Source organism: Centrocercus urophasianus, unplaced genomic scaffold (genome assembly GCF_019232065.1).
Source record: "Centrocercus urophasianus isolate 14NV4802_14NV808 unplaced genomic scaffold, USGS_Curo_1.0 seq_73, whole genome shotgun sequence".
Taxonomy (NCBI): Eukaryota; Metazoa; Chordata; class Aves; order Galliformes; family Phasianidae; genus Centrocercus; species Centrocercus urophasianus.
The window spans coordinates 5,465,915-5,479,500 of record NW_024885344.1 but is presented as its reverse complement, the minus strand read 5'-3'; the positions used below and the strand labels follow the sequence as shown (position 1 = coordinate 5,479,500).

Here is a 13,586-nt window from a genome sequence, read left to right as displayed (position 1 = left end):
TGCCTCACAAACATTGCTGAAATATTTCCAGAGTTCTACATGGACCATTCGTTCATTATTGTCTCAGTGCTCTGGTACAATTATGTAAAAATCATACTTAGTGAATGTAGAAGTAGAAAAAATGAGGATTAGCTCTTCTGGATATGGCATCTGGTAAAGCTCAAGCTTGAATCAGTGAGGGGCAGCCCAATCCCTAAAGAACAATTCATACTGCCTTATTGCACGCAGCATATGTAAGTGTTTGAAAATTAAATACTTTTACAAAAGCAAACTAAATATCCTGCAACACTATAAACAACTGAGCAGCAAAATGAAAAGTCTGTTAGTCACGCACATAAATTAAGACTGTTTGGCACATAATATTGACAGTGACACTAATAGCTGGTGCAGGCAGCAACACCTAAACTTTAGATTGCCTGACACTTTCTAATATTAATCTCTGCCTTAAATTTGTTATAATTTAACCAAATCTAAATGATAGAGTTCCAGGTGTTTTGCATTGTAGGTCTCCAATAGGTTTTTGTTTTTCTTCTTTTAAAGGATGGGAGAAACAAAGGTGCAGACAAAATAACTGAATAATTTCTGACAATAAGAGTAGAAGAATGCCCCTATGAAAAATTAACACCTTCTTCTCTTAACTATATGGCTGCCTTACTGTGCAACTCTTCTGTTTCCATGAAGTGAAAATTTCAGGCTTCCAAAGTTCTGAACTGTATCAATAAATATAGGTGTAAATAGTTATCAATCTGGTGTAAGTATCTATCAGATCAATTTTCCAAAGAGTTAGTCTGCCACAGTTTTTGCTTTTATACCTGCCACGTGATAATCTTAAGAAGTCGTTATCTGGAAACTCTTCTGTTTCTTAGAATGTCTGCTGCCATTTTTTTACTGCTGCTGTAACTTCCAGTACTGGCTTTTCCCCACCTGGTTGTTGAGGGAAGGTTTCTCTTAACATTTGCTCTTGGTCTTTGCTGTCATGTAAGTTAAGCAAGATGTGGCTACTTTGTGGTTAGGTAGACTGGTGTGAGTACTTCTGAAGAGATCCTTTGCAGCCTGCTTCACAGTCTGCACCAACCAGGGCTGCAGGACTGATTCTTATATAGCTATCCACCCACATGCAATTGCTAACACACGGTGTAATCGTTGTCCAACCCTGATCTCGTAAGAAAAATTGGATGCAATTGCAAGTGCTGTGCGTTTGTGAGAGGAGAACTGTCCTTGAAACCTGGTTCAAACATGATTCACCCTCAAAGGAATCAAAGTCCTAGTTCAGGTAAGGTAGCTGCCAAATACAGAACTTTAATAGTAACTTTTAAAGTCCCCTCTATTTTAACTTACGTTTTCATCTGATCCATCATGTTTACCTCTTTTGAGATGAGACTTTTCCTGCCTTGCTTTTAATGCTTTCCTGTAACTACTCATTCTCACCTCCATTTCTCCTGCATGCAATTCTGATATGTGTTGATTGTATTTATTTTTAAAACAAATGTACCACAGTAGCAACTCTTATAAATGAAAAATGGAGATTTCAAAACTCAGAATAAGGGATTTATTTTCCCTTCAATCTTGTGTTCACAAATGTCGGAAACTTTTGAACAGTTTCTGTTAAATTGAAAAGAGTAAAACGTCTCTCAAACGATTTTCCCAAATCAAAATTACTTTGCAATTCTGAAAAAAAAAAAATACCTCCAAAGTTAATTAACACAGTGTTGACCCAAAACTAACAGATAGCCTACCTACAGGGAAGTCACTGACTTCAGGGAGGTTAACCTGTTGGGAATATTGACAAAAACTGGGCTAGAAAAAGAACATGCAAGGCTAGTAGGTTCTTCTCTGAGGCAACTCTTGATTTATTGCTTCATCTCTGTGTTAGTGTTGGCAGAACGTTGTGGAGAATGAAAAGAAATTGCTTACTAGGCTCTACCACATTACTGAGAGGATGCGAGAAAAGTTGTGTGAAGAGTGGAATGTGTGGGGAATTAGAGTGAGAGCACAGTATTTTGTCACTGGCAGATGTCTGCTGGGCTTTACCATTTTACTGGGGTGGTACAATTCAGTTGTTATGACACATCCAGGAAGAAAAACAGAAAACACAAGCTGAACGCTTGGAGAAAAATAAACGATGATGACTCAGAACTTACACCCCAAAGTAAAATGAAAATTGAAATATTGCATCAGTTTGCTTAGCAGAGCAATCTCAAGCACACATGAAGAAGTAAGCTCCCAATTATTTGAAGATTTGCACTGATCTTCAGATGAAGAGGGTAGTACTAGAAAGCCAGTGTTCATGTGAAAGGATGATTACGGATAAATTGCAAACTGAGCTTATGTTTTTTCCTGACATTTTCTTCTATCTATGCTTTTTGTTCAGTATGTAGTCAGCCCCACATCTGCTTCTGCTGAAGTCCAAGGAAAAGTGTTTCAGTGCCTGGAAGTGTTATGGTTTTACTTGTTTGGCTAGGAAAGCTGGTCTCATGTAACCTCTGAACCCTGTGCCATATACTTGCAGTAGGTTGTGGGGCCTGCTTGGGTGATCTACTTGCTGTTAAGTTTTATATAACTGTTCAAGTGTTGCTTAAAAAAGGTTTCAGGGATTCCTTGCAGTAATATTAACTTCCAGCAGTAGCCAATTTTTATCCCTATGAAAAAAAATGCATTTTTTCTGTATTTACTGAACTGTTCTTTTAAGTCTGAGAAACTGTCACTTGCAATTTATTACCTTTACTGCAATGTGTAATTTTGCTTAAAATTTTAACTTTTCCAATAGTTGAGTTTACATACGGGTAAGCTTCTAAAAAATAGTGTTTGGATGGATCTGAATGGTGACCTTAATCAGTGGGTTTTAAAAACGTTTAAAAGGTGAATAAACATCATTGCCTCATTTTCACACATGGTGAGTAAGACAAATACAGATAAAATGATTTGGTCAAGGTTATTTAAGATAGATCTAGAAATAGCCATAGCCCTTCCAGCTGCTGTCTGTTTAATGGGTGTTTGATCTGTTCTTTAAAATATAAAAGGTAAGAGTTTACACCTACTTCTAGTGTTCAGAATTCCATTCATGGATTACTAAGAAAAAAGGTGTTAACCATAATTGTGTACTACTGGACCCATACATTTAAACATCTCACTGCTTCTTTTTATGGGTGCAAAAATGATAAATAAATTCACTGTACATACGAGAAACTGGATAGCAACAAGATCATCTTAGGTAGCATACAAAGAAATCAAGTGAATATGGGTTTGATACTGAAAATAAGATATGCCCAGAAATCTTAAGCTCTTTAAATAGTAGTTATTGCTAAGTGTTGAAAGACATGATGGTATTTATTACTTTATTTGCTACCGTAGATACACAGTTGCTTTTGTTCATACCAAAGAATCTATAATTCAGTCTATTCCAGATGATGGTTTTCTAAGGGGCACATCATTCCTTACCTTGTGAAAGGAGAACCTCAAATCACACTGAATAATATGCAGCATAATGGGTTTAGTAAGCCTTTATTTTATGTTATTTTGTATTTTTGTGTATAACAGAGAAAGACATTGTTAGTGGTCTCCTCAGTGCATCATCAATGGCTGCATAACATCTTCAGAGATGTCTGTGATCTCACAGATTCTATCAGACCAGCACAGTGCCTCTGAAGTGCTATACTGATACTCTAGAAGGTTGGGTTATGGGTAACAGCAGATAGCCCCTGCCGTATGTCATTTGAAGCAAAGAACTTCACTTCCTTTACAAATACCTGGCAGCACTGAATTCTGCTTATTACCAGGCACTTGGCAATGAAAGCTGTTTCTGGTCAGTGCTTTTCTGATGCACAGCAGCAGCTTTGGACTTTGTGCAGCTCTCAGGAATGAAGTGATTTGTGCAATGGCAGAAGATGATGCTTTGGAAAGGTTCTTACTTTTGAAAAAAAGGAGATGAAGATTACATTCTGAGCATCTGTTCTCCATTGCTTGTTGTTGTTGGGCCTGACCTATGTGGTGTTAATTTGGCTATTTACTCATAACATTTACTGAGCTCTGTAGGATCTCAATGGTGTTTGTTACTATGTGCATTTAGGTGCATTTTGTCCCAGTTGTGTTGTAAAAATTCAAGTTTACTCTTGTCCATCAAAATGAGATTAGCTTTCCTTCCAGTTGGTGATTCCTGATTATTGTTTGACTCTAGGCTTCTAGTGTTAACACTGGCTAAACAACCTTTACATTCTTTCTCCCTTCTAAAAAATATAAAGAACTCATATTTCAAAATAAACCTCCTGATCTGTCCGTTATTTAATATCTGACAGCTGAAATTTTAAGCTGTTGAATGCACATATAAAGTATTTTTAAAAGTGACACTGAGTTATGAGGCTATGAATTACACAACAACATAATGTCAATCTTCTGATTGGAGTCACGGTATTTAGCAATGTTGCTTGGACAGGAAAGTTCACACACAGAAGTCTGTCCAACAGTTCTAAGAATTTTATATCTTTTGAAGTATTTAATGTATTTCTTTATGTGTTAAAGCAGTGGACTTCCAAACCCTTGTTTTGGTTTTCCAGTAATCTCAGTGAACTCAGGGTCATTGAATCGCATTCTTTCTCACTGGCTGAACTGAAATCAAGTGGCCAGCAACTAAATTGCAATAGTTTAAATGTGTCTAAAATTATTTCAAAGCAGTAGTTTAAAAGAACATTATGACTCTGCTTTCAACATAGCATGCTTATATAATGGAAACTGAAGAGGTAAAAGTGGTTCAAAGAAAAGGTGGATTCTCTGTACTGACTCCTGTACTGACTGTACAGGACTTTCAGATTTCAGCTGCCTATTTCATCCAGAACTTTTCTGTGATTGTAGTTGTGTCAGTAAAAAGACAGTCTGCTGTTGTACAGAATTACATCAAAGTTTTCCTAGCCATCTATATGTATTTTGAGACTATAAGAAATCAGCAAAATTGGCAATAGAGAAATGATGCACTCTCATCTCCTTTGTTTGAAAATGTCCAGCCTAAGGCAGCTATGGACTTAACAAACAAAACTGTTTTGTTGTATGTACCTGTTTAGGTGGTTCAGAATGAACAGTTTTCCTAGTGTTTCTTACAGTACTGGTGATAATTCGTGGGGGAAGCAGGAAGAAAAAACAAATTGTCACATAATGTGGATTTTTTAAACCAGTTTACTGTCCATTGGCAGCCCAGGTTGATATGTGAAAAACATTTTATTCATATATGAGTACTGCAATGGTGGTCTCTGCTGACATTCACACTGTAAAATTATTTGAATGAATTGCTATCCTGTTGGTAGTTTCAGAATATTAGCCATGAATGGATAAGCCTAATTTATGTTGTTGTTACTGGAGACAGGAAGTTACTTATTCCAGCTAAAGGCTTAGCTTGTAACTCCGAGAGGTGTTTCCATAACCACAGCACACTACGAATTTTTGCAAACAACCATAGGGCTTTTCTGTACTAATTTGCTTCAGCTTTTATATAGCTGCAAAGGTTTTATATTCTGTTTTGTTTTAAATATATTCATCTAAAATGAGATCTCTGGACCAATAGATTTCAATCAATTACAATTTTAGATGATTCTGCACAGAATTCTGTTTATCACCAGCCACTTGGCAATGAAAATTATTCCTGGTCAGTGCTTTGCTGATGCACAGCAGCTGCTCTGGAATTTGTGCAGCTCACAGGAATGAGGTAATTTCTGTTGCTGTAATGGCAACAGAAGAGGGTAATGATGCTTAGTTTTGAAGAAAAGGAGAGGAAGATTAGGTTGCTTTTGATTCTAAGTGTCTTGTCAAAAGTGCTTTGTTAGTTCAAGTAGAATGGGGCATATTTGCCCTGTAAAAAGGAATAATGCTGCTTAACTGTATCTGTAGGTTAATTTCCAAGATATTTGTATTCTGTTTTGAATATACAAAGCACGAGCAGAAATTTTAAAATTACTTTACCAAATTAATCTTTGTCATCTCCATTTGGGAATACAATTAGTAGGTCAAAAAACCTTGTAAATGCTCATAGAAACAAGTAATCTTCTGAGAAGTTGTATGGTGCAATGCATTTGTCTGAGCATAACAAACAAATACTTCTGTGATGAGCACTCCTGAAGAGTTTATGAGAAAAATATTAATTTTTTTTGTCTGTAGCATTTTGATCTTTGAAATCAATAGGACACGAGACCACCCATTAGATAATGAAGAAAAAAGTAAATATTTGACTGGTTTATTCTTTCTCCAATGAAGCATGCATCCCTGTATAACTATGAACACAATTTTTATTAAAAAAAAACCTGTAACATAATGTGAAACTGGTTGACCCATGACCATGTAAAGTGACAAAATTACGGTTAACATCTGATTTTAAGGGATTTAAAGAACCACAGTTTAAGTCACTATTATTTTTTTCATTAAGCTCTTCTGTTTTAGCAACCGTACATATTTAAAAATACATTCAGTTCATACACTCCTACATTATTTGTGGTTACACAAACTAATACTTAAAATAAACCCTGTGGATTGTCTTACTCCTTATAATACAGTTCATTTAACATTACTGTGATAAATTTAGCTATCAGATGCTCTCATTTCATTGGAAAATGATAAGTGCTTAGAATTTCAAAACAAGATCTCATGTGAACATCACTTCTAAGAATTTTTAGAGATTTTAAATTACAGCTTTCAGTTTATAAGACAAACCAAACAATAAAATACGAATTGTCTCAAACTTCCTGCAATGATTATTACTTTTCTCATGTTCAGTCTTCATCCTATAATAATGTTTGTGATCCACATTCAGGCCTTGGCATCTTGCAAATAAGGTTAGTAGAAATATAGAATTTATAGTCCTTATTAACCACTATCTGTTCCAGAATGCTTCTTTTGAATACTTATCCAAATTCAGCCTTCATTATTTTTAGCTCTCTTGGGAAATTATTAGCTTTCATTTGATGTCTCACATACTTATGCTAGAAATAAGAAGATTTCATATTAAGCGTATTAGTATGTTTCACGTCAGAGAGGAAGCTAAGTCATTATTCCAACTCTTATTTTAAAGGGCTGTTGATAATGGTAACTCTTTCACCAGCATTCAGTAAGTTCCATAACTGAACTAAGATAAGCAGGGAAGGAACCTGACTCCTGTTTCCAGAATCACTAAAGTGACTAAAACCAAAGGTATTTGCCTAGAAGGGTATTAAATAATTGTCTAGGACCATCTATCATTTATTTCAGTGGAAATTTGGATGCATGCTCGCTTCTGAAAATTTCTTGAGTATCTATCTGCCACTTCAGTGCCTATTAAAATTTGTTTATCTGCCATATATGCCTTTAGGAGTCTTCCAAAGTCTCACTGACTTTTAAGAGACTTATACCCTATTTTGAAAACAGGGTATAAACTATTTTAAAAATAGATCAACGCTTCTAAAATTTTGTCTCAGTCTTCTAGATGTAGGCATTTGGATGCCACAAAACCTAGGACAGTTCAGACATTTCAACAAACATCTGAATAAATTGGTATTCTTAATAGTTTACGTCATGTACAAGTGGTAGATGAACTTTAAAATTACACTACAAAGCTCTCAGATTGATTTGCAGTGCTATTGCCAGATGTTAAAATGATTTCCCGATGTGTATTTTCCCTTTTCTTACCAGGCATGAGAAGTATCTATGGATTGCATAAGATAAATAATATTTACTATATTTATGATAAAAGGGGGAAAATATCAAAATTTCAGCTGTCAGCTCTTAGGAAAAACAGATGATTGGTTAGAAACCTGTGGGAATCCAGTCAAGGGAAAATATCTGTGGTCCAATTATGCTTATAGTCAAAAGGCCTAGGAAAATCGATCATTGTTTTCTTGGGTGAATATGGATAACTCCTCAAATTAACTCATACTATCCTCATTGCGCTGAGCCAAAGCCAATTGAAGTTAGCAGATAATCTTGAGTCCATTGATTCCTAATAGAGGATTGTAAAGTGAAGGAACTCCTGGACAAGGCTATCCTGGATTATTTAGTGTCACATACTAAAACAAAATAAAGCAAAATGAAAGAAAAAAGCTGTTCATTTGTTTCTTAAGTTTTTTTTTTTTTTTTTTTTTTTTTTTTTTTGTATTTTGAGGATCAGAATTTTAGAAAAAATACCTGATTATTATTTTATTATTTTTGCCCTCTCTGGTAACATATATCTTCCTTCCCTATTATACTAGGGATACTACTATAACAGCTTTTCCTTGACAGTGTTTCTCTTTTTCTTCTGCAATGTGAAACTGCAGAAACATGCTTTTTTGTTATTATATCCTTACAAAAATTAAAGCCACGGCCCTCTCACCTGTTTCATAAAGATAACTCAATTGGTTATTTGATTCTTGATAGGGGCTTAATGTCTGATTCATTCCAAAAATTTAGGTAATTTCACAGATCTGAGGTTCACCTGTTTAATATTAGAATACGAATTTATGTTTGAAAAGAGCACCAGACAGTAAGAATATCACCACTTATAATTTTTGCTCATTTTGTAAATCTTCTTAGTGATAACAGGAAATAGTTGTCCTACTGCTTTCAAAAACTAAATGATTATGTAGCAAAAATTATAGCAGTTCACATAAAGCCATTAGAGGTGCTGTTATAGAATTTTGTTCCATTCTTTGCAAAACAAAAATATCTTCCTGTTATTTTTTGAATGAACACATTAGTTAGACTACTCCACTTTTTGAAATAATTGTATCTTGGGATAGCTATATTATAGCTATATTATATATTATTATTATGTTATTATTTCAGGCATATGGTTTAGTGAGAACTATTGGTGATAGGTGGATGGTTGGACTAGATGATCTAGTAGGTCTTTTCCAACCTTGATGTTTCTGTGATTCTGTGATTCTGTGATCTAATGTATTAAATTCCTTAAATAGAGACAGAATTTTATGAGTGTTTGAGTATATCATACAAGATCATGCAAGTACCTTACACAAGATCACCCTGCATGACTTTTAAACGTGGAAATCAATATATAATTGTGAAATCAGAGAACACTATATAAACAAGCACAGCCCTCATTTCTATTTTCCCCAAAGTCAACTAACTGGGAATAGTACAACGCATAACTTCTCTGGTTTTTGTTTGTTTTGTTTTTATGGTTCTCTGATTGCTTTAAAATATTTCATATTAACAGTCTGTCAAAATCCAAATGACCTACTAATTCTTACTCTCCTAGCTGCTTCAGAAATTTTATGTTTCCAGTGAAGTCATCACTCTAAAGGTCACAGAATGCAATTATCTTTGGAGTGGTCCTATAGAGTTTCTGTATCATCTTGAGTGAAGGGAGAAACTCAAGTGAGGAAGGTAGAGGGGCATTGGGCTGTTGATTCAACTCAGTGAATGGCTAAGTACTTCAGGAAGGATTCTTATTTATTTCAGTTGTGTATTTGCTTTTATATATGATCTTAAAACATCATGAGTAGTTATGAATTAAATCTTCAAACTGTCTGATTTATCACTGAGTATCTCAAACCTTACTTGAGCATCATTCTGGTATCATCCTCAATCCTGGTACTTCATACATTTCAATGGAGAAATTGCTTCTTTAATGAGGTATGATTTCTGTGTTTAAATATCACTCTAGGTTTCAAATATTGTTATTGTCTCTTTGTCTTAGAAAACTGCTGGGCCATGCACAGTCATAGGACTAGGAATGAATCGTTGTGAATAGCAGTATAAAAAATGGCTTCATTTTTGTTGCATGGATAAGTGCACCTTGTCTTATTATGCAGGGAATAAAATATGAAGGAATATTACTTATTTTTCATAGAATAAAATCATAGAATCATGAAGATTGGAAAGACCTTTAAGATCATCTAGTCTCAAAACACATGCAAGATGCGTGTCTTTCAGCTAGAGATTTCAAGCTTTACCTGAATCTTACTAGGTTAGCTACAGTTGTACTTATTTTCCAGAACATAGTTCACAGTAAGAAAAATCCAATTCCTACATGAGTGATCATCAGCACTTAAGTTAGCAACAATGTTTGATATGGATAAATAACAGAGACAGAAGAAGCTATTCTTTTTGAGTTTCACAGTAAATAATGGATTGAATTGAATACAGATTCCTACTTGAATGTTTCTTAGCAGACTACTATACACGCAGCTAAGATAAAGGCTACAGAATAAAAGTTAATGGCCAGAGCATAAAGGATAATAGTTTTGGCACTTACCCAATAAAGATGGGAAAATGCTTTTTTATTAGACCTTGGTAACTGTAGCAATAAAATTATATATATATATATATATATATATATATATTATTATTCTAATAGAATGCAGATAAAATACTGCTTTAAGGTTTTATTTTTTAATAGAAATGTATTAATACCATATTTTCATTATCAACACCACTCTTATTTACGTCTTGTAGAGTACCCAGAGTGCTTCCTAAGGAGTAGCCTGACACCTGTCCTTTGAAGAATGTATTAAACCTATCTATTATGGGAAACCTTGAGGCAGAGAAAGGACAAGGAGCAGCCCAAGCTCGACACAACATCTCTGTGTGGTCCTTATGAGAGCACCTTAATTTAGGACTTAATAGAGAGTCTTTATTCAACTAACTTAACTAACTTAAGCCTGCAGTTGCCATAGCTTCTTTACTTAATTTAGGGAAGAAGGAAAGGTTTGTGCTATGGCATATCCACAACTTACAGAGAGATCTGAAAGCTTCTGACTCCTTTCACAGATTGTAAAATGAGCTCGGTAATCTCCTAACTACAACATCTCATTTAAGAAACTGACAGTAGATGGAGTGAATGTGAAAAATCTCCTTGTGTATTGGATCAAGCTTTTTTAAATCTTAATCTTTCCGAAAGGTTCAGTCTGTATGCGGATAAATGAAAATGATACATTTGTCATAGATTGTCTAGAAAGAACTTAATTTAAAAGAGACTTTTGTCTGAAAAGAGGCATAAGCAGCAATAGAATCAATATAAATAAATATGAGAGCCCTTCTAGTACATCTATTCTCCATATGAATCACAGAGGAATAACATCACCAATTATTCCTACACCTCTATTCTCCCTTAAAAAGAAGAGAAAAAAAAATCAGCAAGAAAAAGCTTATATTTCTGAATTTGAAAATGTAAATACGAGCATAATGCAAATGATTTTAGGACTGTATATGTTTTCATTCGGTGCCCATTGATTTAGCATATGATGCCAGAAACAATTAGGAAAAAACATAAGTGTTCTAAAAGCAAGGACTAATGGTGTTTTGAGGTTTAATATTAGCTATATATTTCAGAAATAAACATGGCTTTTATTCAGAATATGTATTTGCCAATAATACATCTGATTAAACTAGGAAAATTAGACATACTATCAGTAGCTTGCTCCCAAATTACACAAGAAGAAATTAGATACATTTTCAGTAGCTTGCTCTCAAATCTCTTCAGTCTGTGAGTCACCAGATTCTTCCTGCCAAACTAAATATGTCTGTGAAAGGCTGGAAACTTTAATGGAAAGAAACATAAAACTTGAAATACGTAGGAAAGTTTTTTCATGGAAGACCTGTTGACTAGTAATTCAGGAATTCAGGGCTTGTAGAAACAAATTATTACATCTTACTTGACTACAGCAATTTCAAGGTATGAAGTATATTCATTTTAAATTTGCTATGTTAACTTAAAATAGTTGTCCTTATTAGCTTTCATGTAACCTGAAGTAATCAATAAGGAGTTACAGGAAAAAAAAGCTATTAAAAATTCATTGTAATAGTAGAAGCTTTCATCCAGTCCTTTTGATGTCTCTGAGTTAAAAGAAAACTTCAGTATATTTAAAGAACTATCTCTACTGTAGTTCAGGTGCCTTTTATACAGTACCATAAAACCATCAGAGCTAGTTAGGAATGTGATCATCTTTTCAGATTACAATTTCTTCTCATTACCATTTTCCCCACAACGCTTATACTTTTCCTACCATTTGAAAATATTCTTTAAAATACTAAGGTGTGAAGCAAAGAGTTTGTGTGTGGAACTTAATATTTTGTCCATTGCCTAGTAGTAAATGGCTGTTAATGAACATTCTGTTGAAGTCAAAACAATTTTCAGCAGTATCTACTTTCCTTAGAAGCTGCTGTTTATAGTGGCTGACAGTATCAGCTTGGAGATAATAAAAAATAAGAAATAGTTATGAAGTATTGTTAGAATATTCGTTTTCTGAAAGAAAGCCATTTTGTTCACAGAGCTGGACTGAATCAGAATGGTCTGAGCCAACCCATTCTTTTTGCTGCTTACTCAAAGCCTTGTGCTTATCAAGAAACTGTGCCAACACTATAAACAAATTATTATATATATATATATACATATATTTAAAAAATATATATATATATAAAACAACATACACTTTCAGATTTGGAAGTAGGCCATAGTTTTCTACAGAAAGTGCTTTAACAGTATGCTTTCTCTACTCCTACACTTACATGGGAACATAAGAAAGTGAAAGGGTCTTCAGCAGTCATTCTCTTACTCTGTAGCAGTTACATTTCATAGATGACAAAATGAGATCACAGCTGAATTTCAAAAATAAGATGGTAAACAGACAAATTACCTGAAGAATCAGAAAAGAGAAAGATGGGCCCTATAAGGCATAACTTGATATTATTTCTTTGATACACAGCTGTTCTAGTTTTTATTAACAAAGGATTTGGTATGAGGTAAGTGAACAAGTTACACTCTGTCTTTGAAGAGCAGTAAAAACACATTAGATTTGACTGTATTGGATACAGTTAGAATACACATGTACATGTCTAATGTACAGTATTTTAGTTGAAATAGGCAACTTTTGCATACAGTGACAATGTAAAGTTTTCTATTGGTTGGAATTACACACTGATCGGCATATGTTCCTCCCCTTCGAAGACTGTATCTCTGTTAAAGTTTTTGTTTTCAGAACTTCATTTACTAATCCAAACATGAAATGTGCTTGTCACTTAACAATTAAACCAACTGCTTGTGCTGTATCTTGAATAGTAACTTTGGATTAAAAGTACCACACACACACACACACACACACAAAAGTATGAATTGAAGGCCTTTTCTTCTTTTTGACATGGAAGATCCTGCAAATATTACAGGGATAAATTGAATGTAAAATACTCAGCTGTGTGTGCTCCTTTTTTGGTACTAATTTTTAGAATGAAAAATGAATTAACTGTTGGTACCCCTTTCATTTGCGGTCGTATTTTTGATCAGTTAAACTTGTATCATAGACAAATGTTGCATTTGAGTATAATTTTATAAATAATTTCAGAGGCATTCTTTTTCAGAAAAGCTCTGAAATGAAAATAGCTTTAAGTCTACTTGATTTTCAGTGGGTGTGAGAGAGTTTTGAACAGATGTGTAAGAACTAAAATGCCAAATAAGCTTTAGAGAAATGGCTGTATGACCTTCCTTCTTTGAATGAGTACTTGGTATAGATTACCCTAGATGCTCAGTTAATGGAAGAGTTTTAATCAAGAGGCTGTGTTGCTGGTAAAGTGAATAGTTTGCTTTGCAACAGTTCCTGCTGTTGATCAAATATTAATTCATTATTAGTACCAGACAAATGAAG

The 13,586-nt window shown here is 34.2% G+C and overlaps 1 protein-coding gene and 1 long non-coding RNA gene across 3 annotated transcripts in view; one reads left to right on the top strand and one right to left on the bottom strand.

The window, feature by feature from the left end:
* IGF1 (insulin like growth factor 1) overlaps window positions 1–13,586 on the bottom strand; it is a 54,661-nt gene that overhangs the window by 31,498 nt on the left and 9,577 nt on the right. The window lies entirely within an intron of this gene.
* LOC122170624 overlaps window positions 1,149–13,586 on the top strand; it is a 97,765-nt gene continuing 85,327 nt past the window's right edge. The window contains exon 1 of one of the 2 annotated variants that reach the window (XR_006171811.1): window positions 1,149–1,273. This is a non-coding gene — a long non-coding RNA (uncharacterized LOC122170624). Of the gene's footprint in view, window positions 1,274–2,958; window positions 3,021–13,586 lie in introns of those variants that run through there. The other variant, XR_006171812.1, reaches the window with a different exon arrangement.